We start from the raw sequence: 13411 nt of genomic DNA on the forward strand, positions 1-13411 counted from the left end.
CAATGTGTGCATTTATGGAAAAATGAGTGCATTATGAAAAATGTCTGTGACTGACTGGAGTGCTGTGGGACTGACATGTATGCATACATGTGGCCTATGTTAACATTAGTCCTTATCAAGATATGCATTTATGGAAAATGTGTGCATTATGAAAAATGTCTGTGACTTACTGGAAGGGTGTGGGATTGACCTGCATGCATTCATGTGGATTACGTTAACATTATTCCTTATCAAGGTATGCATTTATGGAAAAATGAGGGCATTATGAAAATTGTCTGACTTACTGGAGGGGTGTGTGATTGACCTGTAAGCATACATGTGGCCTATGTAAACATTATTCCTTATCTAGGTATGCGTTAATGGAAAAATTAGTGCATTATGAAAAATATCTGAATTAATGCAGGGGTGTGAGATTGACCTATATGCATACATGTGGCCTATGTTAACATTCCTTACCAATATATGCATTTATAGAAAAATGAGGGCATTATGAAAAAATGTCTGACTTGCATGAGTTGTGTTAGGAATTTAAGTGAAATCAATGGTAAATAGAAATTAGTCATATTACTTCATTAAAGGATCTTCATTATAAGTAAAACCAACATATTTTAACCATCCTATGACCTTCCTAGTAGAAGTTGTTAGTAAGCCATTAGTATGTGTTCCACATTTTGCCCATTTTTTCCACATTATGAAGGCAAGTGTTCCTCTTTTTGGAGATGGAAGGTTGAGAGCTATGACTGGAGGAGTGTGGGATTGAACTATATGCATACATGTGGCCTAGATTAACAATATTCCTTATCAAGGTATGCATTTTATGGAAAAATGAGTGTATTATGAAACATGTCTAACTTACTGGAAGGGTATAAAATTGACCTGTATGCAAATATGTGACCTGTGTTAATATTCCCTATTAAGGTATGCTTTTATGGAAAAGTGAGTGCATTATGAAAAACATCTGTGACTTACAGGAGGGGTGTTGAATTGACTTGTATGCATACATGTGGCCTGAGTTAACATTCCTTATCAAGTTATGCATTCATGGAAAAATCAGTGCATTATGAAAAATGTCTGATTTACTGAAGGGGTTATGGGATTGACCTCTATGCATTCATGTGTTCTAAGTTAACATTATTTCTTTTCAAGGTATGCATGTATGGAAAATGAGTGCATTATGAAAAATGTCTGACTTACTGGAGGGTTGTGGGATTAACCTGTATGCATACATCTGGCCTAAGTCAACATTCCTTATCAAGGAATGCATTTATGGAAAAATGAGTGCATTCTGAAAAATGTCTTTGACTTACTGGAGGGGTGTGGAATTGACTTGTATGCACATATGTGACCTATGTTAACATTATTCCTTATCAAGGTATGCATTTATGGAAAATGTGTGCATTATGAAAAATGTGTGAGACTTACTGGAGAGGAGTGGGATTGACCTGTATGCATACATGTGGCCTATGTTAACATTGCTCCTTATCAATGCATGCATTTATGGAAAAATGAGTGCATTAAGGAAAATGTCTGTGACTTACTGGAAAGCTGTGGGATTGACTTGTATGCACACATGTGACCTATGTTAACATGATTCCTTATCAAGGTATGCATTTACAGAAAAAATGAGTGCATTACGAAAAATGTCTGGGACTTGAGGGGGTGTGGGATTGACCTGTATGCATACATTTGGCCTATGTTAACATTACTCCTTATCAAGGTATGCATTTATGGAAATATTAGTGCATTAGGAAAAATTTCTGTGACTTACAGGAGGGGTGTGGGATTGACCTGTATGCATACATGTGGCCTATGTTAACATTATTTCTTATCAAGGTATTTATCTATGAAAAATGAGTGCATTATGAATCATGTCTGTGACTTACTGGAGAGCTGTGGGATTGACCTGTATGCACACATGTGACCTATGTTAACATGATTCCTTATCAAGGTATGCATTTACAGAAAAAATGAGTGCATTACGAAAAATGTCTGGGACTTGAGGGGGTGTGGGATTGACCTGTATGCATACATTTGGCCTATGTTAACATTACTCCTTATCAAGGTATGCATTTATGGAAAAATTAGTGCATTATGAAAAATATCTGTGACTTACTGGAGGGGTGTGGGATTTACATGTATGCATACATGTGACATATCGTAACATTATTCCTTATCAAGGTATGCATTTATGGAAAAATGAGTGCATTATGAAAAATGTCTGACTTACTGGAGGGGTGTGGGATTGACCTGTATGCATACATATGGTTATATCTGAATCAATAACATGCACTACTTTCCCATATGCATACATGTGGCCTTTGTTTACATGATTCATTATCAAGGTATGCATTTATGGAAACTAGTGCATTATGAAAAATATTTCTGACTTGCTGCAGGGGAGTGGGATTGACCTGTATCCCTACTTGTGGCCTATGTTAACATTATTCCTTATCAAGGTATGCATTTCTGAAAAAAATAGCGCATTATGAAAAATGTTTGTGACTTACTGGATGGGTGTGGGATTGACCTTTATGCATACATGTGGCCAATGTTAACATGATTCCTTATCAAGGTATGCATTTATGGAAAAATTAGTGCAAAATGAAAAATGTCTGACTTGCTGGAGGGGTGTGGGGTTGACCTGTATGCATACATGTGGCCTATGTTAATATTCCTTATCAAGGTATTAATTTATGGAAAGTTAATGCATTATGAAAAATGTCTGACTTACTGGAGGGGTGTGGGATTGACCTGTATGCATACATATGGTTATATCTGAATCAATAACATGCACTACTTTCCCATATGCAGTTGTACAGACAGGTGTAAGTAGCACAACTGAAGAGTACATAAAAATGGATTCATGGATCTTCCATATGTATTGCTAGTGACTTGGTCCGCTCTGTTTTATATATATATGGGAAAACTTTGGATTCTGACATGATCCATATGTTGCTGTGTAGTATGCATTTGTATTGCTGTTATGGATATTTATTCATTGATGCTTCTTAAAACAACTATTAGAACTACTGACTCAATAAAAAAATATGTATTTATGTCTGCTTACCATGTATTGTCTGTGCCCCGAGGCTTCTAACTGTTTCCATAAGTTGCTCGGTTGATAATTTACAGTAACCCTCTGCTAATGTGGACAGCATTCACTGCTTAGTAATGATTTTTAAGCTCATCATGTATACCATTTCATATGACTCATTTTTTTTTTACACTTTTTCCTTTTAGGCTCCAATTGCATCCTCAGTTGCATTACAGCTACAATCTTCACAAATTTCTGTTGTGCACTTACATTTTGAGTATAATGTTAATGTGAAATGCAAGCAGAATGTGTGGTTCATGTGGCCCAATGTTGTTGTGTTTGTACCACCATTACTCTCATTCACTGTAAGGGGTTCAAATCCCGCAGACAGTCACTACAAATATCAGAACATAGTCTGCTTTTCTAAATGTTATGTATTCATACATTGTTTTATAGTTTTATGTGGCACAGGGATTAGCTCCTAGAATTTTGCATTACATAGGATTGCATAAGGTTTGCAGTTGCAAAAGCTTTCTGCATAATCATCTCCATGTGTAGCCACACACGAGTCTAACCATGTGCATATAACTGTCTTTTAGATAGCAAACAGACCTAGAGGGAAAAATCCCCCCCTCCCACAAAAGAATGAAATTATAATAGCTGTTCTGTACCTACAAAGACAGGAGACTCCTTGGACAGGCAGAAAACACATTATGAAGGAATGAAGTCAGACCAAACTCACCAGGATTATTAATGTTGTAGGAAGTTACAATAGATCCTGGGATCCTGTCACCAATGGTTCTCTGACATGATCCTCCATGCAGCCAACAGGGTATACCACTATGAGAGGTCAAGGGACGCCACCAGTGGTGGCCCACTATTGGCATCACCTGATGAAATAACAGTTTCTTGCATCACTGCATATGGTGAATGGGTAGCGCTGCATACCCAGGGATGGGATAGAAGCAGATGTTACAGGCCGCACATGTATGTGTTACTTTGCATAATATTGATTCACATTGAGTAAAGCAGTGCATATTGCTGTTGCATGTACATTCATGTGCTGTCATTTTTGTGTTGCAGCATATTAGTTGTGTTCCTGTACTTACCCAGTTATATTCCCTCAGGTATTTCACCTTGCTGGAATGCAGACCTCGGACACTTTCTGTCCATATGGCAGCATCATGGACACTTCCAGGGTGTGTTGCCATGATATTTGTTATGCTGCAATCTACTGCACTAACGAGCTGGCAGTTCAGAGTTGGCAACCCCTTTCTGTTGAGGTATGTTTCTGCTTCTGGGTGAACTGGGGTCTTGATAGAGATTTGGTGGAGTCTATTGCACCGAGTACACATGGGAAGTTTGTGAAGTTATAGAACTGATGCATAATAGTTATCCACTCCACAGGGGTAGATGGAAAGTGCATGTATTCATCCACCTTGTTGCTCATTGCTGCCAGGATACAACCAGGAACTGTCTATAATATTCCTATAGCATCTTCTGAGTCATTGAAATGTCCCAGATGCCAGTACACCTAGGCTCAGAAACACTTTTGTTTTGAGAGGGATGGGATTGCCTTGCAATAGCGGCACAGACATGTGTGGGGCACACATGATGCTGTCTAGGCAGTACCTGTCAATTTGTTGATCTGACAGTTGGCTTAGTTGCAGACTTTCTTTCTGTCTGACTGTGTCTTCTAAGAGGCAAAGCCAGATCCTCCTGCATAGCTTGCAGTTTTGCAGCCTGTTACAGTTCATTCACTGCAGGTAGCATTTTTGGGGGGATGGTATTAAGGATTCTGTAGGATTCTATGGGTAAAGCTTTGTGGTATGGTATATGCTAATGATTTTGAAAACTGAGTCTGTATTGTAGTTTGGCACAATTAACTTGTGTTGGGTGTGTACAATGTGTTTTGGAAACCAATGGGCATGTGTAGAGTCTGTAATTATCTTACGTTGAATAGTTCAGTATTCAGACTTCTTGCATACCTTCTGAAATCATGTTCGTAGCTGGTGCACTGAAGTCTTCCTTCAGCATGTTGCACTGTCCACAGCTAGCTTTTGGAATCTGACTGTGGGACTTCCTTCTGAGCAGATCACAATATGAACAGTCTCATTAATGTATTTTACCCATATGCTGAGTGATCTTTCCATTACAACTTATGTGTAGGTAGGGACTTTACAGCCACCTACTGGGAGCATTTTGGGTATTTCACAGGAACTTGCCTCGCTAATATTGAATAAGCTCCTCAATATTATGTTGATATATTTAGAAGAGCATATTTAGCTGCATATGATTGCAGAAGAGACAGGAAACATAATTGGTGGCTTCTGCAATATAGCACAGCTCTCTGAGATACTGCATGCTATAGATTGTACTGTTGTGGCAATAGAGGCTCTACCTTGCTCCACCTTGCCCACAGGGGAACAGATATATTAATAAGAAAGGCTACCACTCCCTGAATTGTCTTGTAGTTTCTGATGCCCAGGACAACATTTCCAGTTATGTTCCTGCATCATTCAGGTACTTCACATGAGTCCCACAGATGTTTGACCCATATGCCTGCTTTCAAAATAGTAATTTCCCACAGGATCATTTAGTTATTAAAGGTTGGTACAGTGTGGATAGACATGACAACACATACCCACATTTTGCACACAGTCTAAACCTCCAAAGCATATTGCTGTGCTCTGTGTTGTAGGTGATGATTGCTATTGATGAGGGAAAGGCAGTCCATACAGCCTACCTTGACCTTGCAAAGGCTTTCGACACAATACCCCACTCGGGTATTGTAGAAAAACTTACCAGCTTAAATGTAAACCCATATGTCACAAGATGGGTTGCAAACTGGCTTAAGGACAGAACCCACAGGGTTAGAGTCGCTGGCGCTATGTCAGACTCCAAGCCGGTCACAAGTGGTGTCCCACAAGGCTCGGTCCTTGGCCCCCTATTGTTCGGCATCTACTTCTCAGAAGTACAGGCCAACATAGGAGGACTTTGGCTGACAAAGTTTGCAGACGACTGCAAACTGGGCGCCATAGTGGAAAGTGCATCGGACACGGATATCCTTCAGAAGGGACTCACGGAAACAGATAGCTGGTGCCAGAGCCATGGCCTGAAGTTAAACGCCAAAAAATGTATAGTCATATCCTTCGGGAAAAACAAGGTAACCCCAAGCTACCATATAGGTGGCAATCCACTAAGCACAGAAGAGGTTATCAGGGACCTGGGGGCCCAGGTTGACAGTGGCCTTTCTTTTGACACTCACGTTGCTAAAGTGGTTAGAAAGACCTTCTACATTGCCCACCTGATCATGAAGGGATTCACACCCAGATCTAGTGAGGTCATTGTTCCCCTGTACTTTTCACTTATCAGACCAATGATCGAGTACAATGCCCCATTCGGGATGTATCTCACCCGACATCTGCAGCAATTGGAGAGACCCCAAAAGTTCCTCACCAAAAGGATAAAGGGACTCCAAAATCTGTCATATGCTGCCAGATTGAAGAAACTCCAGCTCTATTCAGTCGCATACTGTCTGCTCAGAGGTGACATGTGCCTGACATACAAGGCCATGTCCAACCCGGAATTAATGGACATGCTCCATCTCAAAAAATCCAAATCCACCAAAACCACTAGAGCAAGCGACTTAAACCTTAGCACGGATATAAATAGGATGTGCTGGAGGGATAGATTTATCACTCAGAGACTCCCTATGCTGTGGAATAAAATCCTGGTCCATGTGAGGCAGAGCACCTCGCTGGCTCTGTTCAAGAGAAATCTTGACCTGTGGATGGGAGATCGTAGGTTTACCCCGGGAATCATCTCTGTGTCACTGCTGGACAGAGGCACAACAAACTAATGGGCACAGTATTTTTTCATATAAGAGGTGGTGTAAGCCACAAAAATTTGGGCTAGGCTTATAAATGCCTTAGGGCAGATAGCCTAGTATAAACCTATGAACCTATGAACCTATACCCTGGGACCCTGGTTCATGAACATTGTGAACACCTCTCGTACTGTGATAAAGATGTGTTGCAATATTTTCCATGAGCAGATATGGAACATAACTGAACATGTGCTCTGGTTTGTTTGCATAAATACATCTTGAAGGTGTCTGCAATACCCCCAGGCATGGCCAGCAATATGCTTGTATTATGTACCCTGCTACTTAACATCATTATGCAGAAGTAGGATCAATTTCCTGACTATGTGGTTGCATTATATCATGTACCAGATGTCTCAGCAACAGCAGCTGATGGTAATGACATATATCAGAAGCCAGGTAGGACAGCATCAGCATCCCCCCCAAAATTGATGTGTTAAACATACAGCAATGCTGGCAAATAGCCAGTATTTGATCAATAGATATAGCTTGTGGTATTTACAAAATAACAATGATGCTCTGAATAAATATGATGCACACAGTGGTTCCACTGTGCATCAGACATGCCTTCAATAAAACACAAGATAAATGATTTATGCATCACACTCATCATCATTTGCAAAGGGAACAGATGGTGCAATAACACAGCAAATGTCAATATAGCCTGGATGAGGGAAACATGTCAGTGAGGACTGATATATAGTGTTATTTAGATGGACTGATAGTGTCAGGGCTAATTTACTTCTGTGAATGAGACAGTGTGCTCACCTCTATAACAGGAATGAAGGACCTAGATCCAGATGGAGTTTACTGCAGATGTGTTGTGCTGCTAGACGTTAAGAACTTGTTACTACCCTTGAGCCTTCAGATAGTTCTGAACATGACCATTAGAAAGGTCCATGTACACAGTCAGCTCTGTTTGTTCCCCACCCCCAAATGACAGCAATAATCTGAGCAGACATGCTAGCACTGGTGTTCCTACACATGGAGGTGCTCATTGTGGTAGGAAACAGTGCTCCAAGTGCTTCTTGATGTACAAGATTCTGGTCCATACAGACCTTACAACGGTACTGGACAACATATTCGCTAATGCCACGCAGGACACATGTCTCCACTATTGTGGACAGTGTGGCAGTAGACCATGTTTGTACAACACTCATGCACATTTTTTGCTTTATCCACAATACTACACATATTAGAAACAACTATGAACCCTGATGGCAATGGGTACCCCTGTGTTGCTGACCTAAGGTGGATATTCCTATGGAAAAAGGCATGATGCATATCAGAAACTGCTGTTTCAGTGGCAGGAGGTCTCTCTCTCCCTCTCAAGAGGGTGTGTATTTGACTAGAACAGTTACAGGTGAATGTGCCTGCACATTCTACAGAGTGTAACTCGCCATGCAAAAGTGATATAGGCACATTGTGCTGTCTCACTGACATGTAAACTGGTATTTCTACATCATTTAAGACTGCTGAGCTGCTGTCATCAACTTTCTCTCCAGCATCAGCCATTTCCACTTGTTATCCATCACTGATTCTATCTGTGAATAGGTAACAGCCATAAAACCATAATGCACCCTTTGGCCCTTTTTTAGCATATGGTAATGTGACAGGCAGGGCAAGGTTTTCAATACATCAGATTCCTTATTACTTAACCTTACCTCCGCTGGCAGCTGTACCCTGTTGCACTCACCATGTGATTGTGAACATAAATGTACATTGTGCATATAGGATACACCTTCTATGTACTAAAACTGTATATGTCAATCTATGCTCCATAGTACTAATTGTATTATCTATCTCTGAGACTCTGGTAAGAAAATTCAAATCTGCAAGAACATTTGCACATCTGCCAGATATGATATAAATTCTGTTGCATCTCTGTTTATAGTGAAAAGAACCTGTCTTCCAATATAGTCAGTCTTATAGACCCTGGAGAACCACACCCTGTGCTCAGCATTCACATATAATGCTATGCATCATCTGCCTGAGATGGCTGATCATATCAACCAGGCAACATTGACACTGCCCCAAGGTGCAGAACAGCATCTTCTGCATTGCTTGCATTTTCTCTGTCTTCTCCATCTTGAGTCCTGTTAGACACAGGGAATATATGAATACATATTGTTAAGATCATATGCACAGGTGCCTACAATATGCCTGTTCCACATAGTTGCATATTCATAGTAGGAAGACCCGCTTATAAGTGTTACTGTATAGTTGACAGAGGGTAAACCTTGTAAAAAGGCCCACTGGTATGGCATGGTAACATCCCACTCTCACCAAAACAAAATTACCTGTACCACTAAGTACTAGGACATTCAAGCAATCAGAGAAATTATAACAGACATTTGAAACCATATACTTACATACCTCTATGATACATATGTGGTGCAGTGGTAGTGCTGTTGCCTCACAACAAGACGTTCTCTCGTTTGATTCTTGGCTGGAGTGCCTTCTGTGTGGCGTCCGCATGTCCTCCTTGTGTTTGTGTGGGTTTTCCCCAGGTACTCCAGTTTCCTCCCACATTATAAAGACATGCATCTAAAGTGTTTCTCCTCAGGCCTCAGCTGAAAATTGGCATTGTTCCAAGTCAAACTTTCCCAGTACACAAATGTTAAATAATACCTAATTCTATGATGTCCCTAATGTCTGAAATCATTGTCAGACAAGATAATGTGCATCTTAATCAATAAAATCATACCTGCTGATAGAAAACCTTTTTAAAAAATGCTGCTCAATATTGCCTGCTGTGTGCCTCTGGTGCAAGTAATATAATGCAGGACTCCAGACTGTAGACGTTCATGCCCAGTTTGCACATCATAGAATGAATGTCTGTGAGTGTGGCATTATTGCTTCACATCAGTGACATTCTATTCAATGTGAGCGTGACAAGCTAGTCATGTTCAAGGGGCCCCAAGGCTGGTCCATGAGAAGTATGTATACTACACTTCCAAGCATCACATTAGTACACAGAATATGAATCTCAAATGTGTGTCCATATGCAACTAACATTTTGTCTTATTTCCTGTTATTCTGAGAGGCAGAGATGGTTTCTGGCACTTCAGGGACTAGATCATATGTATATGGCTGAAAGAGAAGATGATTTTTCTTTCTCTTTAACATGAACAATAGTCAGTGGCTTCAAAATCACTGCGCTCCACCCTTCAAGGCAGTGGATCTCTAGTATGACCTGGCAGGGAAAATATCTAGAAATACAAGCATTCTATGCTCTACAAAACATAGACACTGCTATGATAACCTCAGATGTCACAGTCCTAAGTTGTTGCAGGAGTGGAAGGCAGAAGTGCAAAGAGAGTTCCCAATGTATTGTTAGTGTTTCTTTCTTTATATATTTTATAGGTTATAGGTAAGTACTAGGCTAGCTGCCCTTGCAGGCCATTTTAAGACTAGTCACTGTCCCTCTTTGTGCTCAAAATAGCCTATCTCATTTGGTTCTAGATTGTCCTTACCGCTCCTGTAGTCAATAATTATATATTACCCCAATGAGAATAACTGGGATCATACCATAGATAATTTGAGTGGACTCATAAATGGGATAAAGCATTTATGAGCTGCCTCTGTCCATTAGGTCAGTCTTGACGTAAATTTAATGTTTCCCTATACATACACCTAGACTGAGCTTGAATATGGACAGGAATCAACTTTGTTTTATGTGGATGGGGAGTCTGTTACATAGCAGTGGTATCTTCTGCAAAATATACTTGTTCCCCCAAATCATTCTGTTGATGTTGTAGAAGAGGTTTAGATCCCTAGTCTGAGCGTTTCTCATGCCATTTGACTAGCTGATGGTTGACTCTTAATGGTGTCTTCCTGGTAGCTGCAAACCACTCATTGTTTAGCTGTGAGCATTTTTGTATTCATCTTATGAAGAGATATTCCTTAATCAAATGGGATGTCACAGGAGACTAGAAAGGCAGGATTGCTATCTATTATAGAATAAACCATATTTTCATGAAATGCCACACTCACTGCAGCTTTTTCATTGTGTCTCCACTATGCAGGTCATGAGGAAGGACAGGAGTGTCAGACACCTTTTCCACCATCTCCTGCTAATGTGGCATGTGGTGGTTCTGAAGGCAAGAATGTATTTGCCTCACCAACTGAGGGGTAAATACCCTTCTCAGGTGGACATCCATGCCCCAGTAGACAAACCACAGCTGCAGCAGCTGGTGAAGGCAGAGGTGGAATACCTGGTTAACCATTTACTTGGCCACTTAGAGTGCCTCTTGCAGTAATAAGAAATCCAGATCAGGGAACCAGTAGTTCAGGAGGCCCCTACGCTTCCTTACTCAGTATGATCAGCAAGAAATGGTCAAAGAAGGTTGATTACCAGGCCATTTTGTCAGCTTACATGCTGCCAGTACCCAACCCTGTATTATCTCTGCTGTGATTCCCTTCCTGGTGTATTACTCTTCATGTTTGTATAGGTCTATCCCTGTGTCTACATTTTGTACATATGTCCACCCCTTTCACCCTAACTTTATGTATGAAAAATTAAACATTTGTCTGTAATCTTTCATTTTTATCTATCTGCCCTAACAAACTGTCACAAAGCCTGTTTCCATGCATTTTCTCCTTGCATACCTTAGCCATCTTCCCTTGTCTTTTTGTAAAGAAAAAGGGAGGTCTGTCCCCAAAAAGGTAAAGCATTACCCTATTCCCATGCTATTTCATTCATATAATTGCAGTCATATGATGTTTGGCCATGCCAGACAGATTATTCTGACCCTCCCAGAGATTCATTAACATTGTGTACACGCCATACTAGTCACACTAGCATAATCAGTAGTGTTAGAGTGACTAACAGCATTGCTAATCAAATATGCAATCAGCCAAGGCACATGGCACAACAAGGAGTCTCAGCTCAAACCCATAGCTCAGACTCATGACCACATTGTGGAAAGCAAGTGTATGGACACATGTATGTGTGCAATGTAAACAGAATAGTATGCACGATAAACTACAGAATCAGAAACAAGTGCATATGCACAACAAAGGAAGGTAAATAAAACAAGAAACCACTGAGCAAGGGAAAGTCTAGCAATAAACAGACAAAGAAGTATGATGGGGTACTTTTCATAAGCTGAAATCACAGAGATTTAGTGCATCACTTGCAGTGTGATTTGCATAAACAATTAGTCACTGAAACATTCAACATTAAAAAGTTGTTTTAGGAGAATACGACCATGTAAGAAATACTTTTTATTTATTTATACACGGGCACACCTCTCAACCTCACAGTCCCAGACTACTGGATGAACACACAAATAATGATGGAATGGATGCACAAACTTAGAGAAACTTGTAAATAGTGAGTCCTATACATTGTGAAAGTGTATAGAATAATAGTTGTGGCAGTAGCATGCATGTTCTGAAGAGTTTGAAGTCGGACATACAAGCAATCTGTCATTAGTAACTGCAGTCCTCAAAGTTATGTCACACTACCATAAATTTTAGCTGGGACAGCATGTAACTTTTTATGACCCATGAAGTGGGCAAGCTGCGAAAATCAACCAACAACAGAAAAAATGCAGATAAAATAAAAGCATGACAAGGCTGTCCACATTCACTTTCTGTCATTACAGGTAAAGATGGGACATGTGAGATGTCTCAATAAATCTGTGTCATGACAGCAACAACACATACATGCCTAACAACAGTGGAGTGTGATCCATGCATCCATAATATGCCATCATTGTGGGTTACAAATGGTAGATGGTTTGTCTCAAAAGGGGTCAGTACAGCACTGCAGTCCACACACCTAGTATATCCATGTTTTAATGTTAATATATAACAATGCAAACATCCTAGTGCAAGGGGTCATAAAAACACAATTTATGAAATTTGTCACATAGCCATGCTGATTGGCAGACTTCAAGGGAAGTCAACCCAGAACTACCACATGACAAATTTATCATATTTATTCCTTAATAATGGTGAAGCACTTATGATGCAAGTCCCAGAGACCCAGCACATGTCCTAACAGATATACATGGAACACTTACATAGCCGTTTTTGTTACATATCTCCTAAATGGCCATCACAACAGTGGCATAAAACTCCAGAGAAATACGAGTATGGTTAAACAAGATAGGATAACCAACAGTGTGAAAATGTAACATGTGAGTAGTAGAAGAGACAAAATTAGGGATGATGCTGAACTCCTGTTAATGGCACAGATAATTTACAGACCCCTGGAGGAACTTGGCATGGTTCAGAAGCACTGGAAGCAAAGATGAATGTAATAATGCATTGCTAAAATGTGAAACAATTGCTATCAAGCAAGCAAAATGCACATACCTGTATTTGAACCCATGAGTCTGTTAAATTATATCTTCCCAAGTCCAGGATATTGTCAAGGTATGGTAACAGACTACTCTTAAGAGAGGTTGCTGCCAAATACATTTCAGGGGAATGGATGACTACATATCAGACAAACAAAATGGAAATAGCTGTATCTGAAC

This window comes from Protopterus annectens, chromosome 10.part0 (assembly GCF_019279795.1).
Source record: "Protopterus annectens isolate FY-2018-M chromosome 10.part0, PAN1.0, whole genome shotgun sequence".
Classification (NCBI taxonomy): domain Eukaryota; kingdom Metazoa; phylum Chordata; order Ceratodontiformes; family Protopteridae; genus Protopterus; species Protopterus annectens.